Below are 17,277 nucleotides of genomic sequence, written 5' to 3'. Positions count from 1 at the left end.
TAGACTTCAAAACCCTCCTGCTCACATTCAAAGCCCTCCACAACCTGGCCCCCACCTATCTGGCTGACCTCCTACCAGGGCTGTATTCATGGCGTCAACATGGACGGGGACCAAAAATTCAATAACAATTTGAATACTAATTTCCTGCCATGCTAAAGGAAAATACATACAAAATCACTAACACATTGGATACTTTAAAACCTGTTAAACCCCATGCCCCTGCCCGTGGGGGCAAAACACAACAATAGTCACGAAACTGTGTCTCAGGCATGGGTGTAGGAAGCATCCTCAATGTGGGTGGGACAATTTGATGGGGGGTGTGGGCGGGCGGGGGACCTAACCTCCTCTAGGGGGGTCCGGGGGCATGCTCCCCCGGGAAGATTTATTTTTTAAATGTTGAAGTTAAAAGCATCAATCTGGTGCACTTTGAGAGCAACATTAGGGACTAAATCTATGGATACATCTCAACAACACCCATGTGAAACAGAACTGAACAGATTTACTTTTTCTTTATGCATATTTTACAAATCACTCCCTTTTTAACACTAGAACCGCCAGAGGTCGCTGTATACCTATATCCGCCAACGGGTAAAGTTTACCCACTATTGATTTCCAAGGTACAATGTACCATACAGAACGGTGAGTTTTGATCGCACAGGGATGAAATGTATACCAATATAATCTGTGGACTCTCAGCTTTTCATATTATATGTGACCCGCTCTATCGAAATCAGTCGGAAGTCGCAACGGCTCATTTCAGAATAAACGTGGATTTACATAAAAAACAATTTTTTCAGGGTTCGGGTGTTTTGTTTGATTTTAAACAAACAAAGTCTTGGCTTTCAGAATATGAAACTTTTATTTCCAAAATCACACGATAAATACATTTTTGAAGCTTGTAAAGGGACGGAGACAAGCACCTCTCACTCGCAATCTGCTCTTCCAGCAGCGCCGCCCCCCCTCCCTCCGGCTGAAATTATGAACGTAAGAGTATAGTAATCATAGATAACACGGCAGGGTCCGTTACAGTTTGTTTTAATCTGATTTAAATTAAACAAAGTCTTGGCTTGCAGAATATTAAACTTGTTTCGGCAAATTCAGATGATAAATATAACTGTGAAGCTTGTAACGGCATAATTACAAGCGGAGAACGGAGTAATTTAACGTCACAGCAGGCATAACAACAGCCGGTGTTTCTCGTGAGGGTTTTCTTCGGGAAACAAACACAATACACACAAACGCAAAAATACACAAACACACACACGTATACACACACACTCGCGAGCTTCCCCATCAAACGAAAATATCTTCCCTCCATAGTATTTTGATCATTTTGATCGCAAAATCAATTGCGCGAGGAGCGCTGCATTTCTATGAGGTAAATATTACCCGCTGGCGGAAATAGGTATACATATCAATTTTTTTTGCGATTTTTTCAATCTGACTTCATATTGACAATTTTTAACAACACAGGGTGTTACATAACACACTTTCAGGAAAAGTCACGGACTGGGAGACATTCATATTTTATTGAAAAAAAGTTACATACAATAAAAAAACAGCTGCGAGTAAAATGTACCCGTTGGCGGTTCTAGTGTTAAACTGTAGTATGAGTTGGAATGATTTCATACCTGTTCTTCTGTTATTCTCTTATTTTGTATAACTATAATGATCATATAAAGGTGTGCCTTGGAAATACTTGTTTTGCATTAATCTGATACAGGGTACTTATTATATGTTATAGTTTGGATTCCTAAAGTTTTTAGTCTACTATCCCATCATTCAAGGGTGGTTTTCACAATAAGTAATGGTAATGGCACGGACACCATCATTTACATTTTTTTACTATGTTCAATCTGAATTTACTTAAAAAACATTTATATTGATATCTATATTATATACTGACACTAGCCCGCCAAACCCTGGCTAACAACTGAAACCAGCTAGCCCACAGCTAGTTAGCTACTATTCCTGAAAAGTTCGGTTTTAACATCAGAACTACAAGTTACTTACACAAAGAAGCTAAACCGGAGGGTTCATTAACATTACCATTACGAAATAAAATAATATAGATTACTTTAGGGCTAACTAGAAAAGATACCAGAACTGATGGAGGGCAAATTAAAACATGACTGACCTGCTTGGAGCATCAAGCTAACTGAAGGTGGACTCAGACGTGCAACAGCGAAATACACCCGCGGGTACAAAATAAAGGAACCAATTATCATTTTGGTGAAGTTCACAATAACAGAAAATATAGATTTTCAAGTATACAAATAATCAAAATAAAGAAGTCATAGAATAGCAATTTTATTTTAATTGAAAAAAAAAAAAATGAAAATAAAAAAAAAAATGTTGTGTGCTATTTATTGGGGGGGACATCTTGAGTGTATCTGAATATTGGGGGGGATGTCCCCCCCCAATGTATATGGTGAATACGGTCCTGCCTCCTACACCCCCTCTCGCTCCCTCCACTCCTCCTCTGCTGCCTCGATAGGCGCCTCTAAATAGAATGAATTATTATTATTAGGGTCTGAGACCTAGGTCGGTGAAGACCCTATTGAAATCGGTCGCGCAGCGAAACACACCCAAAACAGGGAAAACGACCGGCAAAAGCACAGAAAAGGTTCGGAAATCATGACGGCTGATAGGCCGCGTGAGTCCCACTGCAACTCGCATAATTGATATCGTCACGATCAATTTAGTCGCTCGCGATAACCAAGCAAAACCCACAAAAAACAAGGAAAACGAGGGGCAAAAGCCCATTAAAAGTGGCCTAAATCATGACAGTAGGTAGCCCATGCGACTACAGTGACGTGTGCTGTAAACTAGCACATTATTGATATCGGACCGATATTTATTATTATTATTATTTTAATAAAGTGCGTGCACTTTTGACCCCCGTAACATATGTGAAAACTCACCAAATTTTGCACGCACGTCAGAAGTGGTAAAAATTTCGATATTTAATTGGTTCCGGAACTTTGCGTCAAAAATTGTGTATGCCACGCCCACTTCAGTTTTTAACGTAAACTCCCCCCACTTTAACTTTCACATAAACAAACGAAACTCGTTACACATATCTAGGGTGCGGAGACCAACAAAAAAGCCTCTTGGAGAGGTATAAAATAACGTACAGGAAGACGGCCATGTTGAATTTGGCGTTTGAAAAACGCGATTTAACACGATGATGTCATAACTTAAACTGACATACTCAGAACGCCACCAAACTTCACATGATGGTTAACACTACGGCCCTGAACAGCTCTAAGTAAAATCTGATGTTACTTAATTTGGCGTTACCACGGCAACGGATCCTTCGCCATAAACTACGGTGTCGCTGTAACTCCAATGGACACGGTCCCATCGTCCCCCAATCTTCACTTTTATATCACCGGTCCATGCTTCAACAGCTCTACATGAAATCTGAGGTCTCACCATATGCCGTTTCCATGGCAACACATCCTTCGCCAAAAAATACGATGTTGTTGTAATTCAATGGAAAATCGTCCAAACAGCACCAGACTTCAGACTATCATTAATGGGCCGGCCCTCAACAGCTCTATGTCAATTAGGGGATGTCATCATATGCCGTTGCCATGGCAACAGATCCCTCGCCATGAAACATGGTGTTGTCCTAACTCAATGGAAATTCGTCCAAACGGCACCAGACTTCATATGATGGCTAATGGTCCGGCCCTCAACAGCTCTACGCCAGATCCCTCGCCATGAAACACAGTGTTGTCATAACTAGATGGAAATCTGAAGTCTGGTGCCGTTTAGACGATGTGTTGAGGACACCTCCATATGACAATAGTGAGTTTTCCTCAAAAGCTGTTGCCATGGCAACACATTCCTCGCCGTTAAGCACAATATTGCTATAACTCCTGTGTAAATGGTCAAAAACTGTTCAAACTTTACATGTGTTCTAACCGTCAACCCCTTGAGACATATATGTGTCAGTTTTGACATTTCGCCAAATTTCGTTGCTATGGTAACAAAATGGTCGCCGTCAAACACGGTTTTCTCATAACTCCAGTTAACATGCTCCAAACGGCCCAAAACTTCACAGGTTTGATAACGATGCAGCCCTCAACACATCTAGGCGTATTATGGGTGTCATCAAATGCCGTTACCATGGCGACAGATCACCCGCGTCGAAGACCCGCTCAATGCTGCTTGCAGCTTTAATTATTATTATTATTATCTGAAACGAGCTAATAACTTTAAAACTTTTTCACTTGCCCCATGCATTCAGCAGCAGCAGGCCATTCACTTTGATTGTCTCCCGTTATGAAATGTCATCATTTCAACAATAAAGAAATGCATAGACGTTATCTTGCACATTATCCGTTTCTTGTTTGTTTGTAGCCTTTATTGAACCAGGTGAAGCCCCTTGAGATCAAAAGATCTCTTTTTCAAGGGTGACCTGCAGGACATTAGTTACACATGTAACATAAAAACAACAGAACAACAATAAGGAAGACATACAACATAATGTACAGGGTACAGTTTACAAAACTCTATTTACAGTGACAGGTACCATGAGTATCAAACAGCATGTCACCCAGCCGAGTTTTAAAATGATGCAGGGGAACCAAAGTGCTCAGTTTTAAACAGGTTTGCAGACTGTTCCAATTTAGTGGAGGTGCACATCTAAAAGCTTTCTTCCCTAAGACAGTCCTAGCACTTGGCACATTTAATAAAACAACATCATGAGATCTCAGGCAATACGTACTTTCAATTCGTCGAGAGATCAGAGAACAGATATAAAAAGGTAGTTTACCCAACATGGCTTTATAAATGGACATGTACCAATGACTGAGCCTCCGTACAGTTAGTGAAGGCAGACCTGCCTTGGCATACAGGGTACAGTGATGAGTAAGTGCTTTACAGTTAGTAACAAATCTCAGAGCACTGTTATACGCAGCATCTAACTTTTCCAGGCAATGGGCAGGTGCATTCATATATATCAAATCACCATAGTCCAGCACAGGTCAAAAGGTCACAGAGCCTTTTCCTGGCTTCAAATGAGAAACAGGACTTGTTCCTGTAGAAGAAACCTAGCCCTCAGCTTTTTACGCAGATTAGTGACCTGAAGTTTAAAAGTAAGACAATCATCAATCCAGATACCAAGGTATTTGTAACAGGCAACAACTTCAAGTTTTGTTCCTTGCGTAGTTACAATATCAAAAACAGGCTCTGGTGTCTTTTTTACTTTTGAAAAGAGCATTACCTTGGTTTTATCCACATTTAAAAGAAGCTTTAATTCAGAGAGCTGAGTCTGAATAGTGTTAAAAACAGCCTGTAATTTAACAACAGCCTCTTTAATGGAGGGACCTGCACAATACATTACAGTATCATCCGCATAAAAATGTAAAGTAGCTTCATCCACATTATCACCTACGCTGTTAATATATATGGAGAATAAAAGTGGTCCTAAAACAGAACCTTGTGGTACACCATTTGAAATGTTTAACCACTCAGAAGACAGTCCATCAAAGTGAACACATTGGGACCTTTCAGAGAGGTAGTTCACAAACCACCCACTGCATGGCTGGACATGCCTATACTGGCTAGCCTCTGCTTTAAGATCAACGGTGTCAAACGCTTTGGAAAGGTCAATAAACAGAGCTGCACAACTCTGCTTATTATCTAAAATACTAGTAATGTCATTTACCACTTTCATTGTCGCAGTGATGGTGCTGTGTTTCTTTCTGAAGCCTGAATGATGTTTAGACAGGATGTCATTTGTACATAAAAACTCCTTTACCTGTTCACTCACAAGTCGTTCGAGCACCTTAGCCAGAACTGACAACTTAGAGATTGGCCTATAGTTATTTAAAATAGTTGCCTCCCTTCCTTTCAGTAAAGGCAAGACATAAGCAGACTTCCATACTTTTGGAATTGTTATTGTGCTGAGGGAGAGGTTAAAAAGAAAAGTAAGAGGAAGAGCAATAAAATCTGCAACTATCTTTAAAAAGAAAGGTTCTACGTTGTCCGGGCCAGCCGGTTTCCTAGGATCTAGCTTAGATAAGGCTTCATGAACAACATTGACAGTAAAAGGAGTAAAACTGAAAGGGTTTTGTTCAGAGTCACGGATTGTGGTGTTTACAGAAGCAGAGTTAGGCTGCGGCCCCACGAGGACGAAAACGGCTAAACGCATAGGATTAACGCAAACGCAATCGCAAACGGCTTCCGTCCACATGCAATAATTATCCGGATAGTGTCTGCCCACACGAGACCGCTCCGTTTAGCTCCAACCGCTGGAGAAGCTGCAGTACATATGCAGGAGCCTCTACGTGGCGCTGTAACTTCCTCCACAAAAGCAGCGAAGAAGAAGGTTGTCATGGTTGCCCTTCTGTTTATTCTCCGCGGTGGGGGCCGAGGGAACCGGGCAGAGTTTTTCGCCAGTCAGCGTGTATTAAAGTTGAAATCTTCCGGACAAAATTATAAAAGTGCCGGTCAAAGGTCTTCTTTGTTATTTATTGAGCTTTAAAACAAATGAATAACGACTCTATATAATATAATGATAAAATACACGGAGCCTCTCTTTTTCCTCCCTCTCTTCGGACAGCGCCAGTGTCTGTCTCATGCAGCAGCTCATCCAGTAATCAGTGACCCGGCCGACTGTAAAAATAAACATATTTATAACTAGTTTAGGGAGTTTGAGAGGTAATTAAAATAGCTAAGGGTGATGATCTGACTTGAAGTGTGTGTTTTGCTGCAGAGGGAGGAGCTGCAGGTGAGCAGAGCTGCGTGTCTCCGTCCTGTCAGATTAGACTTCACTCGCGAGAGAAAGATAAATAATCTGAATTCAGGGTGCAGTTTACTTTGACGTGGGGGTGAGCAGCAGAGGTGGGGAGAGGCGGGGCTATTGCCTCATCATTATTGCTGTAGATGTTGCACAAACAACTGTAGCATGGTCAACAGCGTCCGGAGCACGATAGCAACTCTGCGATCCGCCATTGTTGTTGTTGTTGGTGGCGAAACACTTCAGCACTGGCGCGGGGTAAGCGGAGGTGAGCAGAAGAGGTGGGGAGAGGCGGGGCTATTGCGCAATCACTATCAGTGATCTGAAAATGTCCGTATAGGGCGCACACACGGAGCTGTTTGACCCCCCAGAGAGTGGCGTATGCATTTCTATCCACCTTGGGACCCGTTGTCGTTTCCTCAGTCGATTAGTGCCATATTCGGTCGTCCTCGTGTGGCCGAACGGTCTATATGACACTAAACAGTAACGCAAACGACCAAATTCGTCCTCGTGGGGCCGCAGCCTTAAGGCCCTGACACACCAAGCAGTCACCAGAGGACTAGCCGACGCTGAAGTCGGCTGTTGCCTGGCCGTGTTCTCCTGCGTTTTGGCCATGTGTCGCACGGGAACACACCGCACCGACTTCAGTGCATGAGTGGCAATAACTCTCCTTACCAGCAGGCGGCGGTAGTGTGTATTCGTCATTCAAAAGAGGCAACAACCGGAAGACAGAGAAGAAGAAGAGTATCTTTTCTCCGTAATATCATACAGAGCTGGCCTCTCCTGGATCAAGGTGATGAGCAGGTCTTCGTTTGCATCATTCCAGATCGCCATGATGAGATGAAAATGAATAGCAGTCTGTGTGTGCCTTCTTAAATCGTTTGTTTACGTCCCTCACTTCCGCTTCGCTTCTCATGCACTGATTTGCTAGCTGAACAGCCAATCAGAGTGATTATTTGGTCCGACTGCCAGACGTTTCTGAATGGTTAGCTGACAAGCTGTTGTCCCTATTTATTTTACTCTGTTACGATGCTTGCTCCTTATTCCGTTCATAGTTTGGCTAATTAGCAAGAATGCAATGTGTACAGTTTGTAACGCAAAAACAGCGATATATATATATATATTTATAAAGGGAGACATTCATATTGTCAGCATATATACAATGGCCTCATTGCGTTTATTAATAGTTTACAGTCCTTTTCTTCCAGCATCGTGCAACAACCGTTGGAAAGTTGAATAACTTAGGATGATAAAAAGTATAACTCCAACAACAAGTTGTCAGCAATGTGTGTAGTTTCATGTGTTTTTAAAAGCTCAGTTATTGACTTCTTTGTGCAAATTGCGCCACGATGCCTTCTGAACGGAGAATTTGTGCTGCATGGAGATACCACAGGTAACATTTTTGATAGCTTTACTAAGTTGTCTGTTTAAATACATTTTTCACATGTCATTCAATATATGTTTATCACAATGTGTCAAGACGGATGCAGTAACTTGAGGACTCTGTAACCTGTATGGTGGACCATCCTGGATTGGAGCCTGTGTGCCTAAATGTGTTCTCCCTGCAGAATGCGTTGCATATTTACAGAGCTGAACATGGTGGACTACAGTTGAGACAAATAGAGCGGTTTGTTTGTTTTGACTGAAATTGTAAAACGAATGCTAATATTGTTCATGGAAATAAATACTGGTGTATATGGCTTTATGCAATCTTTCATTCTGTCATTGTACATGTACTATTATATTATATACTACACAGCAATGGCATAACACACCCATGTGTACGACAAAAAAGTCCACACACAACCTTATGCTTTTGAAATCAGAATATTCTTTACCCATCCAAACATGAATAATCACGACACATTTTGATATCAACTTGGAACTTTATTGTCAAAATAAACGGTTAAAAAAACCCATAAAAAAAAACTAAATGTAGCCTACTTGTATTTTGTATAAATGACACTAAATATTTTTACAGAAGCTTTGTGAGCTGGTGCTGGGGCTTCCTTGGACGCAGGATCAGAGTGGTGATTCCGGCCTGCGTTGTCCTCAGGATACGCAGGGAGTTTCCTGATCCGTGAAATGTCGATGTTGGGTTCAGACAGCAGCCAAATTGAACCGTGTAGCATACCCGGCGATGACCTCCTCCCTGTCAGGTCGCTCATAATGGTGCAGGGTCCACAAAGACTTGGTCGAAGATGAGGTCCATCAAGTTGGCCACGTAGGGCTGTGCAATGGTAAAAAAAGCACAACAAAAAATGTGGTTTAGATTAGTATATGCATGTAAAAAACTGAAACTTCTTTCTAATTTTTTTATTTTATATTTGTAAATAGTTGTATAATAAATATTTTAAACACTTACGGAATGTGGGGTCAGTCTTTACTGGTTTTGCTCTGCATTCTCCCTTCCTGGCCTTTGGGAACTGCAGTTTATACAGAGGGTTTCCAGTGGATGTAGTGGCTTGTGCACGCTCAGCGTTTTCATTGTAGTGCAGGGCTGCCAGGTACAGTCTTTCATTTCCGCCATGATACAAAAAAATGTAAATAATAGCAAAGGATGTACAAATTGTCACTAATTAGTAAGTATGTGAGGTGCTGGCCTGTAAAGAAGAACACATAGTTAGAACAAAATCATCTCAACTTAGTATTCAGGATGAGAAAATACTATTTGGATAAATATAGTCTGAAATCCCAAAAGATGGGGCTAAAACTCTCTATTTAGCAAAACTCTCTATTTAGCAAAGCTCTTTGCTTAGCCTTTTCCAATCTGAGTTAGTTTTGAACCGTAACGTGCATGCTGTGTTTCTGACTCAATACAGGTGATGTGTTGGAGAGGGGCTGAGCTCAGTAGACTGACTGTAATGAGTGCTAGCCACTAATTAGCCTGTTGCTAGAGGTAAGGCCTTGTCAACAACAACAGACCGACGGGGCTTTAGCTCAGTTTTACTCGTGGTGTGTGTCCCCCCTCGCATACATACACAGTGTTGTATCCTAACACACCCCCATTTATATTCATGTGCGCAAACAAGTAAACACACAAAAGCTTTTACATATAACGCTGCAAAACACGGCATGTCTCATTAGCGTAGCGTAGCGTAGCTTAGCTTACAGATCGATGATATCTGATCGTTCTTACAGACTACAATCACAAAAGCGTTTACATATAACGCTGGAAAAAACGGCACTTGCCTACAGAAGATTACGTTTGTTATTATAACTTACTCAATATGATTGTAGAGGATACTAAAATACTAATAAATAGGAGAATAAATACTTGTGTTATCGCCTAGGGCGTGGCTTTACAGCCTTCACACAGATCGCCATTATGGCAGTATGTCTGAACATGTTAGCAAATGCCTGATAATTCAAATGACAAAGCAAAGACTGCGGAGCGTACAAAATAAAATGCTACAAAAATATATAAACACCTAACCGATTACTATTTGGGTTTGAGGCGACATTGATACGGCGAAGCTACATGCTACATGCTACAAGCTAGAGATAGCTTTATCAGGAAAAACACCACTAAATAAAAACTTACAGCTTCAAAATTGGATGTGTCCTCACTGGCCTGGTCCCGGATGGTTGGTATTGATCCCGGGTTTAGCATTACTTTGGAGGCATATCCGTGTTGGACTTGAGACAAGTTCATAAACATGTCCGTCGTAAAATGTTTGGAACACACAAACAGAAATCTGCCGTGGTCTTCTGGCACATGTCCCTTGTAAATGAAGTCTAGCCACAGATTCATTTCTATTTCCACTGATGGCATTGCATGCAGTCCCCTGTCCCGAGTCTTGCAGCCAACAACAGCACAACGTTTAACTATCTTAGACATCCTGGCAAGAGCAGGCAAAAACACAGATGTGACTGGGGTGTTGATTATTTAGCCTGCCGATAGCCTATATGCGAATGAGAGGTTTAGCAATGCACGTGGCCGTGGCTCATTCCCCTGATAGGTGGAGAGTTGACCAATAAGCCGAGGACTTCTCTGTGACGTAGAAAAGTATTGAAATCTGGATCCGTTTTTTTCAGATCCGTTGCAGCCCCTTTTTTTAGAGATTTGGCGAAGGAGGAAAATAGAGAGGGTTGTGTTTTCTGACACTTGGTGAGTTCCCTGGAACACCGGGGACACATATTCATGTATAAAAGACGTACAAAGGTGCATTTTGCATGATAGGTCCCCTTTAACTTTTAAACATCTTACAACTGGTTTCCTCTCTGTGCCCTTTTCTTTAGTGCAGTCATCTGCAATGAGTTAGAGAGAGACAATAAGTGGGGCTGCAGGCTGACATGCTTAACTAACAATAATGCTTACTTTATTATATCTGTCTTTCTAGTATAAAACCCCAATAAACTGCTAGCAACTGCAAAACACTAGTGCTAGCTAATGTTTTGCAAACTATTAAAAGTGAGGCTATTACAGTAGATCTAACGTCTAGTCGCCTCACTTCTAATATTTTGCTAATCATTTGCTAGATACATGTTGGCTAGCTAATGAGCTTCACAGATCAACCTGAAAAACTGCGAGGCTCCACTCGCAGCCCCCCCTCCGCACCACAGTTACTCCGCTGCGAGACGCTGCACGCACCCCCAACTCTGACTGACTTCCCGCGTCCCTGTGTAACTGATAGAATTGGACCATAAGATCTTGGTGTTTTTGCAACTTCAGCATAGGGGATAGGGATGTTTATTGAACTTCGGTTTAACACATGTATGCATGGGCGCGGGAAGGGGGGTGCTGAGGGAGCTGCAGCACCCCCTAGCGGCAGGCAGGGGGTGCGGAGCTCCCCTGTCTGAATTATTATTTGAAGGTTATTGCTGCTCCCGTTGGGCATAATCTGTGTAATATGTAGCCAATAAATTCCACATTGTTGGTAAAATAATATTTTGGCCTGTCCCGAATGTTTTTACTGTAGCCCCGGACAATTCTACCTCAATAATATAATACATTAACCGTGCTTTACGTGAACCTCATCAAGACATTAGAGAGGACGGCAGGACTGTAATTTCCCGTGTTCAGTGAATGCAACAGAGGCATGACACCAGACCAATCAGAGAGTTGCATGGAAATAAAAGTGTGCTTGTGTCATTCAAGCTTGGCTGTGTGTGTGTGTGTGTGTGTGTGTGTGTGTGTGTGTGTGTGTGTGTGTGTGTGTGTGTGTGTGTGTGTGTGTGTGTGTGTGTGTGTGTGTGTGTGTGTGTGTGTGTGTGTGTGTGTGTGATCACAGAGCCTGCCGAGGCTATACATTACTTTGATTTGTTGTTTAAATAGGGGGCCTACAAAACCTGCCATCAGCCCCAGGGCCTGATAGCAGGTTAAGGCGGGCTTGGATATGCCGGTCCTGTAAGTGGCGCTGTACTTCCGCCAAATTATACACCAAAAGCAGCAAAGAAGACTTCTGAGCATGGTTTGCATGGTTGCCCTTCTGTTTATTCTCCGCGGTGGTTTTAACAGCAGAGGTGGGGAGAGGCAGGGCTCTTTTTCTCCGTCAGCAGCAGCTGATCTCTGATCTCTCTTTCCTGTCCGATTAGACTTCACTCACGTTTATTTCCATATCGATCAGATCTAGCTAGTTATAGCTAATGATATGACTGAGTGTCAAAGGACACTTAAACAATAAGCAACATTTTGACTGGAGAATTTTAGATTTCGGCTAACGGAAACTCTGCCGTGGAGGCACCTGCTGGGTGCACTGTCCTGCGAGATACCGGAACATGGCTCGAAACACTCGGAAAATTGTTGTTGGCGAAACACACCAGCAATGTCTGGGGTTACGTACTGTAACCCAGCTTCTATGAGTATAGGCGCAGCCCTCTAAGGCTATCGCTATTGGGTAACTGCACGTGTGCAGCACTGACAGACTTAATCCACGCCCACCTATGACGTGGGCCCCACCTACGGACTCACTTCCGTATAAATAGGAAGTAGTCCCTACAATCTGGTCCCACACAAACAGCTTTTCTTCAGCTATTCGCGGAGCCAGTGGGGCCCGAACCTTAGAGGGCTGCGCCTATACTCATAGAAGCTGGGTTACAGTACGTAACCCCAGCACTAGGTTACAGTACGTAACCCCTATTTCGTATAAGGCTTCGCCCTCTAAGGCTATCGCTATTGGGTTAAGGGCGAAGCAGGATGTAGTCCACGCCCCACTGGTCCGTCCGTTACCAGAAGCACAGAAACACACTTACTCAGTTAATAACCCATGTCCATTTCGCCGTGCGTAAATGGAGCATCACATTCCCAGGGAATATAGCATTAAAAAATGAATATTCTCCATACGGGAAAGAAGGTAGGCTAAATAGGCTACCTGTCGTTATAAAAAGTAGAGACCAAAGTCCCACTTGTTAAAACGATCAAAGAGGGGGAAAGGGCAGCTCTCTGTGCCGACAGGCAGGAGAGAGGGCACGCAGTTGAGTCCCCGACGTCACTCACTCTGACAGGACACTCAGTACTGAGTGTGTAAGAGAGGAATGGGAGACATCCCTCAAAATAAACACGAATAAAAGAACAGGAGGAAGACCAAGATGCAGCAGTGCAAATGTCTTCCACTGTCATTCGTCCATGCAACGCCGTGGAGGAGGAAATTCCTCTGGTGCCGTGCGCTTTGATGTTCTCCGGGGGATCAACCCAGAGGAGACATACGCCTGTGACACAGTCTCACACAGCCCGTGTGACATGACGGAGCCACCGAGAGAGCAGACACATCACTCACCCTTTAGCTGATGTCAGAGCCAAGAGCAGAGCTACTTTGGCTGACAAGAACTTCAGGGGAACCTGATCTAAAGGTTCAAATGGAGCTTTACTCAGTGCGCGTCAAGTTACATAAACAATTTATAGGCCTGAATTGCATAAGCTACAGTATTGCAACTAAGCAGACTCTCTCTCTCTCTCTCTCTCTCTCTCTCTCTCTCTCTCTCTCTCTCTCTCTCTCTCTCTCTCTCTCTCTCTCTCTCTCTCTCTCTCTCTCTCTCTCTCGCTCTCGCTCACAATTCCCAAAGTTGTCCTGAAATTAACTTATTAAATAAACGAAACGAAAAATATAGCCTACTTATGCAAACAACATGCACGCACACACACACACACACACACACACACACACACACACACACACACACACACACACACACACACACACACACACACACACACACACACACACACACACACACACACACACACACACACACACACACACACACACACACACACCTCTTGCTTCCTCCGTCCATACCTCTGGGACAGCTGAGCTTGAGCTAGCCAGGGGAACGTTGCTAGCGCAGCTAACGTTAACGTTAGTGCTAGCATTATCCACGTCTTCAGACGGCTCTTCTGATGATGTAGTAGTAGCAGCTTCACGTGTAGCTTCGGTGCTGCTAGCCTCTTTCTTCTTGTGAATGATATTATTTTTAGAAAAGAAGTCAAGTAAGAAAAATGTTCCTGCCATTATAGAGCGTTTTCGTGAGCGTTCTTGAGGGAAAGAGCTGCCGCAAAATCGGCGAGCTGGCCGGGGCCGGTGTGTCACTGACACACCCCCAGCCCTCCGCGGGGTCACGAGCCTGATGACGAATCATCATTTTTTAAGGAAATCGTTTTTATTTCTTATTATAATTACTGTGAAATGTATTATGTTGTTGTCATTATTACAACAAATACACACTTGCAACTGATAACACTGGCAATGATTTTATATGTATTAGACTATTGAAAAAAAGATCATGCTCCAAATAAGTGGGGGTACGGCGTACCCCCGCGTCCAACGCCCACTACACCACTGGTGCTGACCCCAAACCTACGTGGCAAGATGAAATGGCAGCAGCATATGTTTCGACCGTCCAGCAACAGCTGGAGGAACGACAGCACGAGGCAGGGGGCCCGTAACGGGATCCAGGATTTTCCCTGCACACCACACGGAACGCTGTCCATTTGGCTGTGTAGGATGTGTGTTCAGCAGCTGCGCTGATCGAACACCTCCCTGGCGATTTATGTAGGCCGCATCTTAAAATGCGTCTTAAAAGTCTTAAAAATGCTTAATTTTTGTTTCACCAAACCACTAGATGGTTTGGTGAAACAAACCATCTGAGTCAGGCTAGTAATGCTCCATCACATGTTTCACATCTATTACAGGGTGAATCTTAAACTGAAGCTTGACTTTAAAGCAACCCAATGGAAGTTTCATGTAAGTTTAGTTCTTTCACTCGTAGCTCGGGCTGCGGGGGTGCTAGAGTACGTTGATACGACCTTCCTAGCCGGAGTTATGGCCGCATTTTCCAATAAACTTCCGTTGGGTCGCTAAAAAATAAATATCGCAATTTCCGAATCGCAATCGCAATATTTGTCAGAAAAATCGCAATTAGATTTTTTCTCAAAATCGTGCAGCCCTAGCTGATATCATGCCTAACAGCTGCATCACGGAGAGGGCTGTCACCGCCCCGCGGGGTGTGACGCGCCGGAGGAAAGCTGTCCGTGCTGCTTAAAAACCAACAGATTTTAAAGACAGCCGGTTATGCAGCGAGCCATGATGCCTATAACCGACAGGTCAGGGGCAGCCGGCTTAACCGGTGAGCCTTGCTGCTTATTATTATCCATCTGTCCATCGAACACTCTGAGTAATACTCTGAGAGCGCACAACCTGCTCTGGATGTGCTGTGGTTGTCATGGTGACGAGCCAGGTCAGAGCCCTCGCCGCCGTTGCCCGTGAAGCAGCCCAAGAGGGGCCCGGACCGAAAAGGCTGCGAGGGGGCCTCCACACGCTGCATCTCACACCGGCTCTCATCCTGTCTCTGTTTCGGAGAAGGCTCGTAAACTGGACATTGAGGCGCGTTCACGCTCAAACCTGCCGAGGAATGAGTGGAGGTGTGTGCAGTGCTATTCACACAGTGCGTAATAACAGCCCTGGGCTCACGACCGTGTGTAGTATGCACATCTGGGACAGAGGAAAAACCGTGCTGCCTGCTAGCCGACAGGTTAGGTTTAACCGTCAAGCCCTGCTGTCTAATAACCGACTGGTTAATTACAGCTGGCTTGTGCTTGTGTTTTAAAGACAGCCGGTTTGAGCCGTGAGCTCTGCTGCCTAACAACCGACAGGCTGTGAGGCAGCCACTTATGCAGCTTTATGTCATCCGGAGGAGAGCTCTCCTGAACCGGGGGAACGGGGAGATCACATTAGGCGGCAGAGCCCTGATGGCGGATAGAGGGACCCGTTGACCCGTCATCAGCCCGGCAGCCGAACCTATGCTCGGCTACCGGGCTGACCCCGGACCCCCGCCCCGTCTCCCCCGCCGGAGGAGAGGGAGACAGGGCGGGGGAACCACTTGGTGATCCGTGAATGGAGGGGAAGGAGTCGCCTGACTGCTGCCCGCCACTCGGATCCAATAAATAAAGGGCTTGGTCCACAGAGTAAGACTCCTGGACTAGCCAATCATCCTCGGCCGCAGCAGCGAGAGCGTCCGCTCTCCACTGCCTGTGGGCCAGAGGGAGACGGACACAATGAGTGCACGACACCTGGGGAGTGAGAGCCGCGTTTGCGTGCTCTAATCCCCGGCAAAACTCACACCGTGAGCTCCGGTCGTAACTCATATGTCGGGTTGACACCGGGCCCCCACCCTGTTTCCCCCGTCCGAAGGAGAGGGAGGATGGGCCCAGGGGAACCAGGAATGTTTGCTTTCTAGTAAACAGCTCTGAAACAGTGCAACGGAGTGCTGAAGAAAAGTGGGAGCAGATTGTAGGGACTTCTTCCTATTTATACGGAAGTGAGTCCGGAGGTAGGCGTGGATTAAGTCTGTCAGTGCTGCACACGTGCAGTGGGGATTACCCAATAGAGATAGCCTTAGAGGGCGAAGCCTTATACGATATAGAACGCGGGTGACACGGGGGTGAGCACGAGAGGTGGGGAGAGGCGGGGCTATTGCGTCATCGTTATCAGAAAATGATCGTATACGTAGACACGGAGCTGTTTGGCCCCCAGAGCGTTTCGTCCGCAGATCTACCCACCTTGGGACCCGTTATCGTTATCTGTGTTTCCCTGTCAGCCTTCTGTGGCCGAACCGTCTATATCAGGGGTATTCAACTACAATTCAACGAGGTCCAGTTAGAGAAAATGTCCCCATGCAAAGGTCCGGAACATCAACCTGTCTAACTTGCTTCATGAATTAGTGTGATATATATTGAAGTGACCTGTAGCTTTATCAACGTCTGCATGTAATCAACAACTGACTGCCAATCAAATAAAGAAAGTACAATTCAAAAACAACTATTTATTGTCTATTAACATTGAACTCTACAGATATACAGTAAATACTGTGGATATGTGTTCTCACACACATGCAGGTGCTCATTGGTTAGCTCATTGGTTAGCCTGGGTTAGCTCATTGGTTAGCCTGGGTTAGCTCATTGGTTAGCCTGGGTTAGCTCATTGGTTAGCCTGGGTTAGCCTGCGCTGGAACCATATTTAGTTTTAATGTTGATCCTGGGGGACTGATCATATTGGGCTCTGAGACTGCTTAGTTGTTGTGACAGT

The sequence above is a fragment of the Pseudochaenichthys georgianus genome, chromosome 14 (genome assembly GCF_902827115.2).
Source record: "Pseudochaenichthys georgianus chromosome 14, fPseGeo1.2, whole genome shotgun sequence".
NCBI classification, from domain to species: domain Eukaryota; kingdom Metazoa; phylum Chordata; class Actinopteri; order Perciformes; family Channichthyidae; genus Pseudochaenichthys; species Pseudochaenichthys georgianus.
The sequence above is the reverse complement of the archived record's forward strand: the minus strand, read 5'-3'. Positions refer to the sequence as shown.